Here is a 13,731-nt window from a genome sequence, read left to right as displayed (position 1 = left end):
GAGTGTTAGAAATCAATATAGACGAGTACTAAAAAAGTAAGATCAACACATATGAGTGTTGGAAATCAATACATACGGGTATTGAAAAGGTAATATCAACATGGATGAGTGTTGGTAAGATCAACACGGACGGGTGTTAGAAATAAATACGGACGAGTATTGAAAAGGTAAGATAAACACGGACGAATTTTGGGAATCAATACAGACGAGTATTGAAAAGGTAAGATCAATCCGAACGAGTGTTGGGAATCAATACGGACGAGTATTGAAAAGGTAAGATCAACACGGATGAGTTGTTGGAAATCAATACATACGAGTATTGAAAAGGTAAGACCAACATGGGTGAGTGTTGGAAATCAAAACGGACGAGTACTGAAAAATTAAGATCAATATGGTCAAGTGTTAAAAGGGTAAGATCAACACGGACGAGTGTAGGAAATCAATATGGGCGAGTATTGAAAAGGTAAGATCAACACGAATGAGTGTTGGAAATCAATATGGACGAGTATGGAAAAAAGAATAACATGAACGAGTATTTGAAATGTATGGTTAACACGGACGATTGTTAGAAAGTTATAACGTCAACACGAAAGACTATTAGAAAAATAAAAGGTATTGTCAACACAGACAAGTGCTGGAACGGTGTGATCAACACGGACGAGTGATGAAAAGGTGTGATCAACACTGACGAGTGCTCAAAAGATGGTAATCAACACGGACGAGTGTTAGAAGGACGAAACCAAGAATAACATAGACGAGTGTTGAAGGCACATTTTTTTGAATGAGGCGTTTCGAAGGAAATTCACTGGGAATATCAACTGGGAAATTTATGGGGGTAATGTTCTCTTTAGAGAAATACCATTGTCTCGGATGGGGATTTGTCTGTGCTTCTGAGAAAGCTTGAATATGGCTTATGCATGTTTGATTTTGTATGGCGTAATGCTTCATCTTGATGGATATGCTACGTGTTTTTAGTGATGCAATGCTATGTAATGATGGAGTACTATATGCAAGATACCAATGTAGGATCAAGCTTTGTGGTATGTATGGGCTACGCAGAGTCGGATGTTTTTTGTCAAAAAGGACTAAAGTTGGGAATTTGAAGTACCAATGACCATTGGGTTTATCATGGTTTTGAGTTACAAACGAAGCAGGTATTTAAGTATGGCAATGATAATTGGGATTTACAAGGTGTCAACCAAGGTCGAACTTTGATTCTTTCTTGGAGGTGTCAATAATGATTGGGTTTTATAGAGATGTCAAGCGAGTTGGTCTTTATGGAGGTGCCAAGTATGATTGGACTTTATGGAGGTTCCAAGCATAATTGGACTTTAAGAGAGGCCAAGCAAGATTGAGCTTTATGGAGGTGCCAAGTATGATTGGGCTTTATGGAGATCCCAAGCGAGTTGGGCTTTATGGAGGTGCCAAATATGATTGGGCTTTATGGAGATGCCAAGCGAGATTGGGCTTTATGGAGGTGCCAAGTATGATTGGGCTTTAAATTTTCTTGTTTGGGTTAAAAGGCTTCATGTTATGCTAGATGAATGATATACATGAGAGAAATGACATGATTAATGCATGGTAATGATTATGTATGGTTTCAAAGGTTGAACAAGTTCCCCTGAGGTGGATCATTTATGGTTGAAACTGGGAAGTTTCTTTCTCAGCTACAAGACTTCTTGTTGAATAGTTATGGGATATGCTTAGCATGACTTATATGATGCGTGAGATTAGGCATGTTATGCAATGATGTGGGTTGCTAGGGGAAAGGATTGACTGGTATTGACAAAGGTGGACTATGGTTCTGGTTTTTGGTATGGTAGTGAACTTTGATTCTCCATCATTCAATAACTGAATCGACGAACTCGCAAGTTGATTAAGAGAGTTTCAGGATGCCACTGCTGCTGGAGGTTTCAATTTGGTCCTTTATGAGAGGGATGTCTAACAAAAGCAAGATTGCCATAACTCGTTGGTTGGAAATGATATGATTGTTGGAAACAAATCATCAATATGGAGGTTGGAAAATGATCATCAATGTAGAGGTTAGAAAAAGATCAACAATACGGAGGTTGGAAAAATTCGTCAACCATGGGAGGTGGAAACAGATCACCAACACAAAGGTTGGAAAAAGATCATCAACCATGGAGGTTGGAAAAAGTTCATCAACCATAGAGGTGGAAAAAGGTCAACAACACGGAGGTTGGAAAAAGATCATCAACCATGGAGGATGGAAAAAGATCATCAACCATGAAGGTTGGAAATATATCATCAACCATGGAGATTGGAAATATATCATCAACCATGGAGGTTGGAAACAGATCATCAACGTGAAGGTTGAAAAAGATCATCAACCATAGAGGTTGGACAAAGATCATCAACCATGGAGGTTGGAAACAGATCAACAACCCGAAGGTTGGAAAAAAGATCAACAATTGGTGTTGAAAAGGAAATATTGTGTTATAGTGGTGAGACAACAAAAAGGATAATCGTCAACACAACGGTTGGAAAGTAACATGAACGAATACCTTTCGATAGGGTTTACTAGAGAGAAACCTGCCAAGGAAAAAGTTCAAAACAAATCCCTCTAGGGTTATCAACTAGAAGTTTTGCAGGGATAATATTCTTTTCGGAGAAATACCACCGTTTTAACCGAGGATTAATCGGTCGAAAGTATACCGGTTACAAGGTAGATGTTTATGGTGATAGGGTTTTTGAAATGATTGATTGGGTTACAAGGCTTCATGATGATGTTGGACGGATGTGATGATATCCGAGTGAAGCGACTTAATTAATGCATGAGAATGATCTATGCGATAATGATATGTAATGCTAAGCTGTTAGAGAAAAATGACCTGACTTATGCATGATAATGATTTATGTATGGTTCACCAAATACTCATGTGGCGGAAGATGGAATATTTGAGGCTAGAAAAAGGGTTATAAAGACATGATTCCCTAACACCTGCTTCAGGCTCAATGGTTTGATGCACTTTTTCACTTGCCTAAGCAATTGAAACATGGAGAGAAATTGCACCTTTGTAGCCTATCTTTGCCCCAGTCTGTTGGGTATTTGCATGGGTTTCCTCAATCACAAGTTATGAAGCAAACATGTCATAAGACGATCTCGATCTGACTTGCCCCGATGTCTTAAAATTGTATGCCCCTGATTAACTGTCTCTTAGAGCGGTTGACTTCTTGTTCTCTTGAGGTGGTATGCCCCAATACAAGCCTTGAAGTAATTTTTCCCCTTGGCCAACTAATCTTTGGGAGAATTCCCCTGGCTAACCGATACTCTGAGGAATGCCCCTGATTAATTGATATTGAAGGAATGCCCTCAGTAGGATCATATGTTATAGCTCATCATTGCAACCTCCTCGACGCAAGGTGTTGATTTGTGGATTAAAATTGTTTACTCAAAAATAGTAATTTTAATGTGACGCTCATGCAAGTTTTGAGATCAAAATCATTATTCAAAGTGTGAAAGACGGTGTGGGAATTTGATATCAACACAAATGTATTTAGTAAATCTCTAGGAGTCGGATTTACGCAATCTTGCTTCCAGTATGCCTTTAGAATATCTTTGCTTCAATTAGGTGTTTTGCATGTTCTAACGTGGTCTAGTTCATGGTTTGAGAAACAAAGTATAGGGAGGCTCGAAATTTTGATTTTATCCCACCCCATTATACTTAATGTTCTCCAGTCCTACGTTTAGCTAACTCAGGAAATGCATTTTGTTTCCAAAAAGAAATTTTGATGATTTTTGGAATCAATGAGGTTTTTGTTTCGTTCGCTTGAGTGGCTGTCACCCTTTTTATTGGTAGTCACAATGTTTTGCTCTTGCTTTTTTTTTGTGAAGATTTTTTATTCTTTTGTTATCCATAATTTTTGCCTGGACTGATTTTTTTGAGTTTGCAGTCCACCTGGATGCCCCAACTTTTGTCTAAGTCACTTGTTTTCAATTTTTCGACTTAGTGGGCTTTTCATCTTCTTTTTATCTTATTTTTCTTTTGAAATATCATGGCTACCGTGACATTGGTTATTGGGAGATAACCATTGTGAACCTTTGTATTTTATACCTCTTTGATATCAGATGATGCATAAGATGTCATTGATCCCTTAATGGGATATTCTCTTTGGAATTTAGATGCACAACCGAATTAGCTAACGACTACCCTGCCCCTAGTTAAGATTAAAGAGTTTTTCGTACAGAAAGAAACACCAATTTCTAGGCTCAAGGGGGTGGATGAGGGATTATCTTCCCTATATCTCCGGTGTTTATGGGGTGAAATAATTCTTTACATCGTTAGCAAAGTTTTATTCGAAAGCATAATGTCAGCAATTTCGAGTATTTCTTCTTCATCATTCTCCATTTGATCCTTGCTTAATTAAAGTGGAGAAGTATTGATATTTTTTTCCATTTTTTATGAAAAGAAAACAGTGAATTAATCGTAGAGTGAGTACAAATGGATTGACTCAAAAAACATGCTTGTTTTATTCATATAACCATTATGAGTAACAATATTAAAAGCAAGTAGTACTTTTACAAAAATAAAATGCAAATGAAAAAGCTAAAGATAGCCTACGGGATATCATTCTTGAGGATAATCTAGTAAGGCTTCTCTATAAAGTATAACAACTTCTAATCTTGAAGCTCTTGAACTTTGGTCTTGAAACAAAAACAAACCCCTGTAGAGTGCCCCATATACCTTGCATGGTATCCACATGTGGCATTATGATTATGCTTAGGATGGTAGAGAAACTTGGAAGGCTTAATCTCCTTGGGCATAACATGAATCATAATAGGAAGTAGATGCATATAAGACATTTTAATCAGATCATAGCGGGGGCGTCTCCTCTCTTGATCGTTGTTTCCTTGGTTGTTTTGCTTCTGCTTCTATTTTTGGTTGCCTTGAGCGGGCTTTTGATTCGGTAGGAGATACTCCTCTTGGGGATAAATCGGAAGACTGCTTGCAGTTGCACTCTGGATTTTACCCGCCTTTAGTCCATTTTCAGATTGTTCACCAATCTTAAATTGATCTGAGAAGTCCGTTGTCATGTTGTCTATGAATAGTTCTAAGATCGTATCGACTTTTCCTTGGGCGTGATCCAAGGCTTCCTTGCACATTGTGTTCTCGTGCTCAACCTCTTCCATGATTTTTTGGCGACTGGCTTTTAGTCAAATATCTTCGTCAGAGAATCTTCGTCTTCCGGATGAGGAAGAGAAAAGGTTAACTTTTTCTGGTTTGTATGCTTGAAATACAAATGTATGTATGTGTATTTTTTTTATGTGAATGGAATGCAAATACATATGCAACATCCATTGATTTAAAGGTTTGATGATGCAATAATTTAGGTTCAAAAGTTAGGTACATACACGATGATGCAATAATAATATGTGATAATATAGGTTAAAGGTTCGACATGTTCTGGGTAATCTATATGTACTTATCAATGTAGGTTCAAAGGTTCGACGTATCGAGCTATGCAGGGTCTTGGTTTCCTGCAAAAACCCATATCCCCTCACAAGTAAGTTCTAAAGATTTATGAATGTTCTTAGAGTCAAATATTTGTGGATGAGAATATTATTATTGTTGCAAATGACTTGCGAGCCAATAATAACCTCAAGAGGATCTACTCTAAGTAAGGTCAACCCACGACATCAAAAGTGGTCGGTTTACTAAAGGTCCCTAGAGTCACAGATCCCTGATGGAAAGTATTATCGTTATCGCAAAATAACTTCAGAGCCAACAATACTTCCTGAGGAGTCTACTCTATGCGGGGTCTTCGCACCAACCCATCAAGACAACTACATCTGACAAGTTAATACTACATAACCCTCATTCTATCATAGGTGTTCTCTCAAAGCCTGTGAAGTGGACTTATCACTAAATAGTATCAGAAACCCATCCCATAATTGAGAATACAAGAGATATATTATTAATATAAAAAACGATAGATACAATAAAAGAAAGCAAGTAAAATAAAGATAAACACCTAAAGCACATAAAGAAGACAAACAAAATTGGGCTTGATTCTCTTAGCAAGTCCCCGAGAGAGTCACTAGTTAAATCTCCATGAAAAATATAGAGTCCACTGAAGCTAGCAGAAACATCCCTAAACGCATCGCACGCTCGAACATACAACAGAGTCTCCATCGAATTTTATTTATTCCCGAAGGAAAAGGAAAATGTAACTACCCAATTTTTAGTATTTATTTATTATACTATTATTACTTATGTGGAGTGTTAATTGATTATTTAGTTGATAGGAGATATCATGAATAATTGAATTAATTAACTTGGTGGATATATGGTGTTAGTTTAATTTATTTGAATTAAATAGATATATTTAAATATTAGGTCTTATTGGGCCTATTAATTAAATTAGAAGTATAATGACTTAGGCCCAAATAGAATACTAATATAAATAGTAAGAGGTGAGGAGAGTGAGAATTAGGATTCATTTGATCATTGAAGGCAATAGAGAAGGAGGAGAAGAAGGGAAGAACAAGAGAGGAGCTAGGGTTTCCAGAAAATTGAAGAGGTAAGGGGGGAATCCTTATTATTATAGGTTAGTATGATTGGGTCAATGGGTAGATGTATGTTTAGGTTAAATTCCTTAATTTTGTATGGTTGTTGACATTATTAGGTTGATGAGTATTCTTGATTTGTGGTGGTTTAATTGTGCTAAAATTGTAAATTAACCTTATATAATTAGAGTATTGTATGGGTTATAATTTCCTGAACGTGTGGCTTTTTACGGAATCGAAATCGGAGGTCCGAAGGTCCTTCAACGACGAAAAACGCAGGAAATTCTGCATTCTGTTTTGTGTTAACGCAGGAATAGCATTCTGTTTTTGCGTTAACCGGTTAACCAAAGGCGTTAACCGGTTAACACTGTTGAAATCACGTTAAAAATTGTATTCTGTCTTGCGTTAACCGGTTAACCAAATGGGTTAACCGGTTAACACTGTTGAAAATTGCCAGGAAATTGATTCTGTTTTATGTTAACCGATTAACCATATGCGTTAACCGGTTAACACTGTTTGAAAAGTGAAAAATTGAGATTTTGAATGTGTATATGCACCATTGTGGGATTGTGAATGATATATTGTTATGAATGTGTATATGTACCATTGTTGGATTGTGAATGATATATTGTTATGAATGTGTATATGTACCATTGGTGGATTGTGAATGATATATTGTTATGAATGTGTATATGTACCATTATTGGATTGTGAATGATATATTGTTATGAATGTATATATGTACCCTTGGTGGATTGTGAATGATATATTGTTATGAATGTGTATATGTACCATTGGTGGATAATTCATAGAGTTGAATTATGGCGATATGTTGAATGTTAAGATGGTAGAGATGATCTTAATTGCATATGTGTTGGTATTTGTACATTCATTCATGGCATGGTCGGCTTCATGGTGGAAGCGGTGAAATAGTGGATTCACATGGTATTATACGTTGATCCTTAATTGGAAATAGGCGTAGCAGACGTTGATCCTTAATTGGAAATAGGCGTGGTAAATAGACGTTGATCCTTAATTGGAAATAGGCGTAGCAGACGTTGATCCTTAATTGGAAATAGGCGTGGTAAATAGACGTTGATCCTTAATTGGAAATAGGCGTAGCAGACGTTGATCCTTAATTGGAAATAGACGTGGTGGCTTGGATTCTAGATATTGAATCGGAAAGCGGTGAAACATTGGGTTCACATTGAGGTACCGTATGCATAGAGTCACATGTCTTGCATTGAGTCACATTAGAGTCATGTGATAATTGAGTGTATGCATTGTTGTGATTGTGATGTGTGTATGAGATATGGTAATTGAATTTGGTGATGTTTGAGTACATAACTTGATGTGATTGTGATGTGTGTATGAGATATGGTAATTGGATTTGGTGATTGTTTGGATACATAACTTGGAAAAATATGTGATTATGTGATAATTGTAGTTATGTGTAATTTTGGGAATATAGTATTGGATTTTAATATTGTACTCCTTGAGTTTTGATGGATGTTTGAAACATGTGAAATAAATGTTGGTTAGTATTATTTACATGGTTATACGAAGTATGATGAATTCCTTTAATTGTTGATTTAATCATTGTGCCTGATTATACTTCTTCATAATGATTTGAATTCTCACCCTTTTTGTTTGAATGTTACCTTTACATGGGTATCGTGCAGATACTCAGGAGTAGTATCGCTGAAGTAAGTGGAAGGTAGCTCATTCGAGGTTTAGCCGGAGAGCTTCCGTATTTTAGTTTGAAGACTAGGTAATGAGTCAATGCTCTGGTCATGTAACACTGGGAAGATTAGTAGTATCGAACTCATATCTGATTTGGATATGCATTATGTTATTAGTTGTTTTATTTTATCTTGAGGTGATTATTGAGAGATGATCATGGTATGGGACATGGATCATTTTATGAAATACATGAGTATTCATTATTTTCCGATGCGAACGCATATGTTGGAATATTCATGATAAGTGAGATGTGTTATTTTAAATGACCAGGTGTATTGTATATTGATGATGAATAAATGTTGGTTTTTGAAAGCTTTTAGTTTTTGAAAACGTCGATGTGACGCCCTTTTTGTTTATATGCGTGCTTATTTACTCGGATTATATGTTAAGTATTTTGGGGTAGAAAAAGGAGTGTTACAGAAAACATCGATAAAACTCGGGGAAAAGATATTTGGGTAAGGAAGTTGGTTATGTAAGGGGAAGGTATTAGCACCCCTCACATCCATAGTTCTCAATGGGAACCATTTTGATTGTTCTTGCTCGAATGGGTGTTATATCTAAGGATTACTCGCAAAAGAATAAGGGAAAAGAAAAAGAATAGATAGAGTGCTCGGTGAGGATTGCGGCCCCCATGCCTACGTGTCCTTATAGTGCAATAAGGAATTCAGAGCTCCGTAGTTCATAGAACTAATGGTGGAATGTGAAAGAAATTGTGATAAAGGTATGGTTTAAACCAAAGAATTATGTGATTTGAACTTCAAAAGGGATGAAATCTGAACCCAAGAGTAAAACTGGCATTGAGCAATATGTGGACTAGCCTGAAGTGCCTGCCACTATATGGTATAGCTGAAAAACAAAGAGAATTAAGTGTTTGTGTATGAGACAAACAACTCTTGGTTCACAAGGTGACACGAGACAGGGCTCAAAGAGATAGTGTATTTAGCTAAAAAAGAACAGTATATCACATGGAGTGAATAAAGGTAGAATATGAATGCATCATGGAGATGAATGGGAAATGCCTTAAGGCAGGAGGAATAATTAGGATTGTGCTCGCCAAGTATTCGCATCCTCGTGCCTACGTATTCTCACCGTGTAATGAGAAAGTTAGAGCATTCGTAGTTTGTGGAATCACGAGAACAAAGAGAGATTGAAAGTGATGAAAAGTATAACTTCTACCCATAGAATGGTGGAAACAAAAATGTGTTTGTCTAAGCAACAGGGACACAAGACAAGCCTAATTTCAAAGGTTAAATGTAATGGAAATAAAGAGAGGGATATTTGTCTAAACAACGGTGACTCACAAGACAAGCACCACTTCAAGGATTAATTGCAGTGTTGTTTAGTATAGGGAATAGTGTATCACTTGCTGGGGAATAATCAATTTGAAATCAAAGAAGAATACTATCTTGGATCCATGAAGGAATAGACTTTGAAACGAAGAGTAAACAGGTGTTTTAGCCAAAAAAGAAGGAATTAAATGTTTGGGTATGAGCCAAACAACTCCTTGTTCACAAGGTGGACTGCCGATATATCGTCCTAAAAGAATGTGCATGGATTCCAAAGAAAAGTGTATTTGATCTAAAAAAAGATGGTATTGATTGATGGATGAAGAATGAAGGATTAATAAATAAGGTGGCAATAAATAAGGTAGCTTTCGGAGAATCTTAATTCTCGTGCCTACGTATTCTCACCGTGCAATGAGAAAGTCAGAGCTTTCATAGTTCAACCCACTAGGGATGATAGCAAGATGTTTAAGGCAAGAGAAATGATAATGAAACGGGATATGGAGAATGCCTGACAGTCATTTGATATGAATCATACTAAAATCTATGAATGAAGACGAATGCTTTGAGTAGTTAGGGCCCACGCCCCGTACACAAAGTCACTCTAGATAAGGATAGGAGAAACTTTATCTCATCATTCCCCATTACTTAAAGCTCTATGCATGTGATATTTATCACAACTGATAAGTTTTTAGGGAAGAATCTTCATTTTTGCTCCTTGGGTTGATGTTGCTTTAGTGAAGAAGACTTGGCAATTCACTTGATTCGCATTGTATTAAAGTCTATGAATGAAGATGAATGCTTTGAACGGCTAGGGCATACGCCCTGTACGCAGAGTCATTCTAGACAAGGGTATGAGAAACTTTGTCTCGTCATTCCTCATTACTTAAGGCCCAATGTATATAATTTGAATCATAGATACCAAGTGTTGACCTTTGTTTTATCTTGTATAATCCGCTACTTGATTTGATTGGGATGTCTTGCATGAAAGTCTGGACTTGAAGCTTTGAGATCCACAGCATTAGAACTATTGTTATCAAGTAATCAAGAGACTTTTGATCACTTGAATAGACTGTGGGATTATACATGATGAAAGGATTTAGTTAATCAAAATTTCTTTTGATCAACTTGAATCAAAGGGTTTGAATTAACTTGAAAGTTGTGGTTAACCTAATTTAAAGGTCAAAATTATGTACAAACTATCCTTAAGGGATCATGCCACAATTAAGGTCATATTAATCAGATACTTCGTGAACAAATCAACTTGATTAAACTAGCTAATTATTCTAAGCCAATCCTAATGCATTTCTAAGACAAAAATAACGCCTAAGGGTAAAAAGGTCAATTCGCATGAATATTCAATTAAGAATAAAAATTAAATCCTAATCAATATCCTAACTAAAACGTAAAAATTAATCAAGTGCTAAAATCTATTCTATTCAATTAAAGAAACCTATCTTTTTTAGAAATCTAATCAAAATTCTAAAAACATATAAAATTCTAACTAATCCTAATTTTATTCTAATTAAAATCTTAAATCTAAATAAATCCTAAAGTCTAATTAACCTCTAAATTCTAATTAACATCTTAAATCTAATTAGTCCTAAAAATCTAACTAAACTAAGTAAACTAATCCTAAAAACTCTAACCGGCCTAATTAAGAACAATTAAAACTAAGCACATAAACAACAAAAATGAACAAAAAAACAAATAGTATAATGGGCTCAGATGAGGGTGCATTGTTGGAAAAAGGGTGTTTCTAAGAAGCGGTGTGTATGGGCTTGGGTGCCAAAGCCCAAAGAGAAATGCAGCCAGACGTAGGGGGTGTAACAAGTAATCTGGGATGATGCTGATGAAAACAAACTTAGGCCCAATGAAGTAAGCCCATCAAATATGGCTGAATTTGAGCACATGGTGTATCCATCAGCTTCCAAGTCAACAGGCACGTGGGATGAAATTGAATTCAAAAAACGCATCATACTATAATTCCAAACTCAGGGCAACATTCAGCCACCACCACCGTGAGCCACCGTGCCGGGAATCACCTCCGGCGGCGGTGGCCACCATAATCCAAAATTGAACCCACCATCTTGTTCGTCTCCTCCCCCTCTCCATGAATTCCTCATTGATTTCCCTTAGTTTTATGTTTAGAACCCTAACTTCTTGGATCTCCTCAAGAAGCCTAACATCACAGACCTAAATTAAACTTTACTCCCAAAGAATCAGAGCCCAAGGGATTAGGGCTCTGATTCCCAAATTTCTCTTCTACATTGTAGCAACCATAATTGAAGAAGAAAATTTTGAGCTTCGCCTGGTCGGAGACTTCGAAGCTGATGACAACAATTGTGCTCTGCTTCCAAGTACTGATTCTAATCTCTCTTTCTTCGCTACAAGGTGGTGTTGATTGTTCATGGCCTGTTGCTTGCAAATGATGCTGGGTAATTGCTTTATTAATTGCAGCCTACCTTGTGGTTGTGATATTTTGCTGGTTGTTACTGATTGTTGAATGATTTCCGCCTTGAATACTTGTGTATGATTATTTTGAATGGTGTGCAATGCTTGACATGTGAACATGGCTGTTAGAAATTCTATGATGATAGTTCTTTGCATCTGCTAGTGTGCCTTGTAAATGCTGCTATATTATGAAATATGGGATAGGGTTGTAATGTGTGTTTTGGTTTTGTGTTGAATGTAGGTTAAGTTCTTTTTGAATAAGGTGCTCACTGCTTCAGATTCTGCATAATTGTAGCCATGTTAGCATGCTGAACAGTTAGCCATATGAACCTACTTTGGCATGCTTTGTGTGACTTAGTTAACTTCTTGGATTATCCATAGGTCGTGAGTGTTTTGTCTCTTTGAATTGATTTATGGATTCACTTGGTAATGTACATTGGAAATATGTTAACAGGGTTGGCTTATGCTTGGCATATGACATCAAGATGGCATGAAACCAACATGAAAATCAAGGTGGTGACTTAAGGAAATTATCATGACTTGCTTGCAAATGAAGTTACAAGTGACAATGGAAGCATGAAGAATTCACATAGAAATTAGGATTGGACACTTAGTGGTTTAGTGATGAAAAATAACTTGAGTTGACTTTGGTCAAAATTGACCAAAAAGTCAGCTGTCGAACAAAGTCAACAATTGGTCAAATATGTATTTTTTCTTGGTTTTCCTATGTAATGAACATCTTATGGATGAAAAGAGAATGGAACTTGTTATGTGAATGGTATTATTATGATGTAAAGGACTTTAGTTTGAAAATAGCAATGAAAGTTGGATATTGAATGGTAAATATAATGGATTGTAGAAAAAGATTATCAAGGTTTGAAATGAATCAAAGCCTTTGAAATGGACATAGATTAAAGATGAAAGGCTTGAAAATGATTTATGGAAAGTGGTTGAGTTTGGTCAACTAGTTGACCAAAAAGTCAATAGTTCACTAAAGTCAACTATAGATCTCAAACTAGGGTTTTCTTGTATGGACTTGTGTAGGTTGACATGAGTCCTGATTAAACATAGATGGACCCATAATGATGACCTAGAAATGGTTTAAGAGCCTTGATGGATCAAAAGCAAACCAAAGCCCCAAAGATCAATGTATTGGTGCAAGCATGACCCAAGAACCAAAGACTAGTGATCCACACCATATGAATAGAAAACATGATCTTGAAAGAGCCAGGAAGATGTGAGGGTATAATTGACAAGATGGTGGGCAAAAGCCTTCCCTAATGGGCTAGGGTTTCATTCAAACCAAGATGATTCCAAGTCAAACTCTACTAGCATAAGCCTTCAAGCATCTGAGATTAGGGTACAATAACCACCGAACTCTACTTAAAAAGAAAGAAAGTGGCAATCGCAACCAAGAGTGGGTTTGGGAGTCGATTATGTAAGGGGAAGATATTAGCACCCCTCACATCCGTTATACTAAACAGGAACCATTTTGCTTGTTCTTTGCACGAATGAGTGTTATTATCTGAAGATTACTTGCTAAGGAGAAAAAATAAGTTTATTAATTAGTGTGCTCGCCAAGGATTCAGACCCTCGTGTCTACGTATTCTCATAGTGCAATGAGAAAATCAGAGCTTCGTAGTTCGTGATAGAAAATATGGATGTGTTGGTTATTTTTATTGAACGATGTTAACGTTCGTGTTCTAGTAGTTAAACGCTGTT

The 13,731-nt window shown here is 36.5% G+C and overlaps 1 long non-coding RNA gene across 1 annotated transcript; it reads left to right on the top strand.

Moving 5' to 3' along the window:
• Positions 1–11,284: 11,284 nt before the first annotated feature.
• Positions 11,285–12,822, top strand: LOC127097233 (uncharacterized). Its single transcript, XR_007792955.1, has 2 exons — positions 11,285–11,993; positions 12,464–12,822. It is a non-coding gene; the product is annotated as an uncharacterized LOC127097233 (long non-coding RNA).
• Positions 12,823–13,731: the final 909 nt, after the last annotated feature.

Source organism: Lathyrus oleraceus, chromosome 6, assembly GCF_024323335.1.
Source record: "Lathyrus oleraceus cultivar Zhongwan6 chromosome 6, CAAS_Psat_ZW6_1.0, whole genome shotgun sequence".
In the NCBI taxonomy this organism is placed as follows: domain Eukaryota; kingdom Viridiplantae; phylum Streptophyta; class Magnoliopsida; order Fabales; family Fabaceae; genus Lathyrus; species Lathyrus oleraceus.
Note: the sequence above shows the minus strand (reverse complement) of the source record. Positions and strands in the feature narration are given on the sequence as shown.